At 35.6% G+C, this 7,680-nt stretch overlaps 1 pseudogene; it reads right to left on the bottom strand.

The window, feature by feature from the left end:
- Positions 1–6,849: 6,849 nt before the first annotated feature.
- On the bottom strand, positions 6,850–7,453 carry LOC122910032 (annotated as a pseudogene).
- Between the last annotated feature and the right edge of the window lie 227 nt (positions 7,454–7,680).

The raw sequence follows: 7,680 nt of genomic DNA, 5'->3' as shown, positions 1-7,680 counted from the left end.
TCTATGGTGTTAAGAAATGTGTCTAATATTACACAGGTCAGAAGAATTTTACATAAAATTCAATTTCAACATTCCTCATACCACAAACATTTCTCCTAATAGAAAGTTTATAGTTTTCTTTAAGATAACTTTAAGATAACTTAAAGTTATCTTTAAGATAACTTTAAGATAAGATAACTTTAAGATAACTTAAGTTATCTTTAAGATAACTTAAAGTTTAAAGTTTTCTTTAAGATAACTATAATTTTTAAAAATCAAGTTTGAGCTCATTTTTTTTCTAGATTCTACATCATCTGTCCCCCTCATGAATACTCATCTTATCTTCAAATAAATGGATATGCTTTCCCTATGCCTTTGTAAAAATTACCCTCACAAACCCCAGAGATGACTCACAAACCAGATTCACTTTCTTGTTCTTATTTTCTTTAAAATGTAGATCAAAACTCATCCATTAGAAAGTATTTCTTAACAGAATAACATAGTCTCACAAAATCTATATTCACTCAGTTAATGTTAGAGGACAGCATTTTGTGGTGGTTAAGAATTGATTCTGAGCCAAAATGCCCAGATTTAAATTTTGACTCTAATACTGGCTACCCGTATCAAATTCTTAGAAAAAGTTATGACATGCAATAAATGTTAACAGTAATTTGCACTTTTTTTTTTTTTAAGATTTTATTTATTTATTTGACAGAGAGAAATCACAAGTAGACGGAGAGGCAGGCAGAGAGAGAGAGAGGGAAGCAGGCTCCCCGCCGAGCAGAGAGCCCGATGCGGGACCCGATCCCAGGACCCTGAGATCATGACCCGAGCCGAAGGCAGCGGCCCAACCCACTGAGCCACCCAGGCGCCCCTAACGGTAATTTATACAGCCATGCACATAAATTTGGGTTTTAAACAAGGCTCATATAGGTTTATATGTTTCCAATCAGTACAGTATTTATGAAGCAGTTACCATTTATTAAATTCTGTGTCTATTGCTAGGGGTAAAACACACACACACACACACACACACACACATACACCCTTACCCCCACCACCACCAAGAAGAAATAAACAAATTCAACAGGTCTTTGCCATAGAATTTTTGGTTTTTATTTATATGTACATAGGTATATTGTATAGATGGAGGTTTCTGTGATTTGCCCTGTGTAACTGACCACACGGATCTGTACATATGCAGGCAGGTTAAAGAATGTTGTTTGTAAGACTTGTGCTGCATAAGCGATCTCAGAGCCTGGTTACTTGATGTTAGCTGGCCTCCAGATCAGAACTGGCCCTTCTGGTCTAGACACCAAGTGCTGTAAATCTGGCCTTGCATTCCCTCCTGCTCCAGGGTGGCCTCGCCCACTGCCCCTCCTACAATGGAATCTAGGAGAGGAGGCGAACACATCTACCCCAGGCTCCTTGAAAATGTAAAGACCTGACAACACAGAAATGCAGCTTCCTCCAAGCTGCATAAGGGCAAACAAATCTTTAACTTCAGACCACATCATCTGCCTTATAAACATGGCCCTTATGGAGATGGTCAGTTGGAATTCTCCCTAAGGGAAGGATGTTCCACCCAGACCTCTCAACTAGAAGTCCAGCCTGGCTCTCTCCATGGGGCTTCCCCAGCTAATGAGGTTGGATGTTGTAAGTACCCGATTTGATGTAACCCTGTTTTATTCCCCTTTACTGATTACTTTTGCCTAATCTCTGTGTAGATTTCCCTCTTCTGTTTCTATTAGATTTTTATAATATCAATAAAGTGGTTTTTTTCCCCTTTGAAACTGAGACTATGGCTGTTGTGAATCTTTTCTTCAGAACAATAGGGGAAAAGTTGTTTGTTTCTTTCTAATAACCAACATTGGGCTTTCTTTACAATGTCTAAAAGAAAGAAACAAATATCCTAGCATTCATACAAAGATAAATTGACTGTTTAGTGGATAAAATTTAGGATAACAGGAGACTATCAGAGACAGAATGAAAGAAAAAATATAAAAAATACACTGTTACATATCAAATAATAATTAACATTCACATGGTATTTTATAACATATATAGTATCTTCTTAATTCTCAGCTGGAAAAAAAAAATTCTCAGCTGGTCTTTTCACAGTTAAAAAATGAGGTATATATTAATATTTTCTTTTCTTTGAAAGCAAATGGAGATTAAAAATCAAATAATAATAATATGCACACATATATGAAATTTGTAGGTGGTAGGACCTGGACTGAAATCTAGTACCATAACATAATAGTCTTTCCAGCAAACATCTAGAAATTTTGAATAAAAAAAGAAATATTTTTTGGTCATTTTTATATTTACCTAAATGACTATAACAAAGTAACATGATAACAGTGTGCTGGTTAAGTTTATTTTATAGTAATTTTTATAATTATTAATATTTAATATTTGTTTAATTTTGTAACTGAAATTTGCGACTCCTTAGTAGAATAATTTGTTAAATAAATATTTTTTAAGTTGTTGAAAATATACATTTAAAATATTATGTAAAATACCTTCCATACCTATTAGTGAAAATAAAATGTTTTATTTTTCCATAACATATGATGACTGGCAGCATAATGAGTCACAACATGTGTAAATGTTTTATAGTAAACGGAGAACATATATAGTTACAGAGATGTGTTATTTCTGAATATAAATTTACAGGGGAGGACAAAGACATACTTATGTTTAGCATAACTACTATCAGAGCACAAGTGAAGCTCCCTACTTTGTGATTAAGTTTAGACTAAGTTTAGTTGCTTAATGCCCATTGACAATGTCAATAGAAAATGACTGAGGTTAGGAGGCTGTCCAAGATGGTAGCATAAGAAAACTCTGAACTCAATTCCTCCACAGACACACTAAATCTATACCACAGACAGAGGACTTTCTCCTGAAGAAGAGCCGATGTTGACTAAACAGCTTTTGCATAACCAGCAACAGAGGGTACACACAGAAAAAGATAGGAGAGGAAGATGGTAGTGACGGCACCTCCACCCCCAATGTTATGACCTGCAGTAGGGAAGGATATTCACTGAGGGGCCTGTGCACAGACTTGCCCACACTCAGTCACAGGAGAGGGAAAAAGCGGTTTAAAGGGCAACTGGACCATAAATAAAGGAAATCATTTTACTAATTCTAGAGTGTCTGCCAAACAGGTAGGGAACAGCTGGAACTCTTTCCAGGGTCAGAGGCTCCAGCAAGCATCGTTTTTTTTAATGTTTCCCTTCCACCTTAAGAGTATAGACAAGAGCAGGGTCCAGGCACTCTAGCCAGGCTTTGAGAACTATCCCAGCAAGCCAGGGGCTCCTAGTTCATATTAGCTAGAGCCAACCTACCAATGTGACCCTGGCACAGCATACTCTGGAGACCTCTCAATACCAGATTGGATGATAAAAATCACATGATGATCTCATTAGGTACAGAAAAAAACATTTGACAAGATTCTCCATGCTTTTATGATAAAAATCATCAACAAAGTGGGTAGAGAACAAACATACCTCAATATAATGAAGGCTATGAATGAAAAACCCACAGAGACCATCATATTTAATGGTAAAAAACTAAACAGTTTTCCTCTAAGATCACGAAGAAGACAAGGATGCCCAGTCTTGCCACTTATATTCAACATAGGATAGGAAGTCCTAGGCAGAGCAAACAGACAAGAAAAATGTAAAAGACATCCAAATTAGAAAGGAAGAAATAAAATTCCACTATTTGAACATAACATTGTATCATATATATATATATATATATAAAATCATAAAGATTCTATCAAAAAACTTTTAGGACTAATAATTGAATTCATTTGAGTGGCAGCATACAAAATTAACATGCAGAAATTGGTTGCATTTCTATATCCTAACAATGAACTACCAGCAAGAAAAATTTTGAAAACAATCCCATTCACAATTTCATCAAAAAGAGTTAGCCAAGGAGGTAGAACACCTCTACAGATATACCCCAGAGATACCGAAGGCTTAATTCCAAACTACTGTGATTAAATGGGTATTGAAATAAAGTGAATAAAATAAACAATTTGCTTTCCCACTGCATGAAAAATTTATGTTTACACTATGCTCTAAGCTATTAAGTGTGCAATAGCTTTATGTCTAAAAAAACAATGCATATACCTTAATTAAAAATACTTTGTTGCCCAGAAATGCTAACCATAATTTGACTTTTCAGGGAGTGGTAATTACTAATCATGGATCACCATAACAAAGGTAATCATTTTAAAATTTTTTGATAAATTGTGAGAATTACCAAAGTATGACACAGAGACACAAAGTGAGCGAATACTGCGGGACAAATGGCACCAATAGACCTGCTTAATGCAGGATTGCCACAAACCATCAATCGTACTAAATACAGTATCTCTGAAGTGCAATAAAGAAAAGTACAATAATATGAGGTATACCAGTAAACTGAAAACTAGATGATTTTGATGAGAGATGTTGACTACACAAATAAATGGAAAGATACACTGTGCTCATGCATTGGAAGAAATAATATTAAAATGTGTATACTTCTGAAAGCAATCTACAGATTCAATATAATTAGCATCAAAATACCAATGGCATTTTTTACAGTACAAAGAAAAAGTATCCTAAAATTTGTGTGGAACCAGAAAAGACACCAAATAGCTAAAGCAATTTTGGGGAAAAAAAAACAAAAACACAAAGCTATATGTATAGTGCTCTCTGATTTCAAGCTGCAGTTCAAAGCTATAAAAATCAAAGCAGTGTGGGACTGGCACAAAAAAAGACACATAAACCAATGGCCAATTAATCTATGACAAAGGAGACAAGAATATTTAGTGGGGTAAAGACAGTCTCTTCTATAAATAGTACTGGGAAAACTAGATAGCTATGTGCAAAGAATCAAACTGGACCACTATTTTACAACTTTAAACATAAATTCAAATTGGATTAAAGACTTGATATAAGATCTAAAACCATAAAACTCTTAGAAGAAAACATAGGCAGTAAGCTTTTTAATACCCGTGTGAACACTACTTTTTGGACCTAGTATTTAACTATTTAACAAAAGTTAACATAAAAAAATTATATTACATCAAACTACAAAACTTTTGTACAGAGAAGGAAACAACAAAATGAAAAGACAAACTATTAAATGAAAGAAGATATTTGCAAACCATACATCCATTAAGAGGTTAATATTTAAAATATATAAAGAACTTGCACAGCTTCATATCAAAAAACAAACAACCTGATTAAAAAAATGGGGAGAAAATTTGAATAGATACTTTTTCAAAGAAACCGTACAGATGGCCAACAGACATATGAAAAAATTCTCAATAGCACTAATAATCAAGGAAATGCAAATCAAAATCACAGCGAGATACCACCTCTCCCCTCTCAGATTGACTATTATCAAAATGACAAAAAGTAAGAGCTGGCAAAAATGTGGAGAAAAGAAAAACCTCATATGCTATTTGTAGCAGTGTAAATTGATTCAGCTACTATGGAAAACAGTATGGAAGTTTCTCAAAAAATTAAAAATAAAGCTAACACACAATGCAGCAATTCCACTTCTGAGCACTTATACAAAGGAAATAAAAACACCAATCTAAAAAGGCATATGCACCCTTGTGTTCATGGCAGCATTATTTACAATACCCAAGACATGGAAGTAACCTAAATGTGCATCAATAGACAAATGGATAGGCAGGATGGTGTGTGTGTGTGTGTGTGTGTGTGTGTGCGCGCGCGCGCGCACGCTTGTGTATAGAATAAAGTATTAGTTAGCTATATAAAAAAGAAAAAGAAGATTCTGACATTTGAGACAACATGGATAGACGTAAAGAATATTTATGCTAAGTGAAATAAGTCAGATAGAGAAAGACAAATACCGTATGATTTCAGTTGTATGTGGAGTTTAAAAATAAACAAGACAGAAACAGACTCATAGATACAGGAAACTGGTGGTTACCAAAAGTTATGGGATGGACAAATAGGTAAAAAGGATTAAGAGTACAAACTTCCAGTTTTTAAATAAATAAACCATAGGGATATAATATATAGCATAGGGGATACGGTCAATGATAGTGTAATAACTATGGTGACAGGTGGAAACTAGACTCATGGAGATCATTTCATCATGGATTAAAATATTGACTTACTATGATGCACTGTTGACATAAACTAATAGGATACTATATGTCATTATACTTCAGTAAAAGATAGAAAATGACTGTAAATGATAAACTGCATCCATCATTCTGGACAAATGAAAACTAATATGGGTTTCTTTTTAAAATAGATTTTGTAGGGGCGTCTGGGTGGTACAGTTGATTAAGCATCTGACTCTTGGTTTTGGCTTAGGTCATGATCTCAGTGTTGTAAGATGAAGCCCTATGTGGGGCTTGATGCTCAGTGCAAAGTCTGTTTGGATTCTTTCTACCTCTCTCTCTGCCCCTCCTACTCATTCTCACTACCTCTCTCTCTCAAATAAATAAATCTTTGCAAACACACACCCATGAAAGTGAAAAAAAAGGAAAATTTTCCATGAGGTCATTCTGAAATTATTTATAATATATGCAATAGACAAACTTCAACCAATACTGTTTTTTGATGCCAAGTGTGCTGTTTTCTTTTAATTTATAAAATATATTTAAAGTTTTGCTGTTTATATTGATAAGTATAGCCTACATAATAAATAATGACAATAATTCTTTTTTTATTTTTGCCTCAAAAATGTAACATTCATTCAAAGAAAAAGAAAAAAAAATAATAAGATATCCATCCCTTGGCTCCCTTCCCTCCCCTCTCCTGCTCCTCTTCAGACTTCCACAGACTGAACTTGGGTAGGGTTAGATACCAGGACAGCCCCTCAAATGAAATCAGCAACACTGACAAGAATCTCCTCAAAAAAGGTGTTGTAGAAGTTCTCAACGTCTTGAAGAGTCCTCTTGTCTCCTTCTGCCACCATGTTAAATAGCCACACCCTTATGGCCATATCTGTCCACGATGACTGATTCTATGGATACAGTTTTCCTGTTCATGGGAAGGTCATAGTTGATGACAAAAGAAACCTGCTGTACATCAATGACTCTGGCAGTTTGTGTGCCATCGATACTCTGCTAGAGCCAGAGCCAGAACTCCCTCATGATAACATCTTGTTCCATTTGGTCTATATCTCTGTGATGGACATGGTGAAGCTGCAGGTGGGCATCTTCTCAGTGAGCCAATCAACCTTCCCTCAGTTGTTGAAGAATGTGACTGCCTGAGTGATGATCAGAGTTTCATACAAGTCACACAGTGTCTAGCTTCCACTCCTCTCATTCCATGTTGATATAGAACTGGCAGATACCCTCCCCAAGCCTCAACTCCTCTTTTTTGACCAGAATATGAATGGGGTTGACCTTCTGCACCTCAGCAAGTACATTGCCAAGGCAAGCATGGCAGGAGACACCCATGTAATCCTCTAAGGCCATGATTACCTTTTGTATCTCCTAAGCCAACTCTCTATTGGGTGCTAAGACCAAGGCCTGTGTAAACTTTAAATCCAATTCAATCTGTTACAGAATCATCATGGAAAGGTGCCTTTTTTCACAGTCCCAGATTGGGCTTGAGTGATCACATCATAACCTTTGATACAAGGAAGAATGGCTTGCTGCTGGATGGCAGAAGGCTTCCAGAACCATAGGCATAGATACCACTG

The sequence above is a fragment of the Neovison vison genome, chromosome 6, assembly GCF_020171115.1.
Source record: "Neovison vison isolate M4711 chromosome 6, ASM_NN_V1, whole genome shotgun sequence".
NCBI lineage: Eukaryota > Metazoa > Chordata > Mammalia > Carnivora > Mustelidae > Neogale > Neogale vison.
Note: the sequence above shows the minus strand (reverse complement) of the source record. Positions and strands in the feature narration are given on the sequence as shown.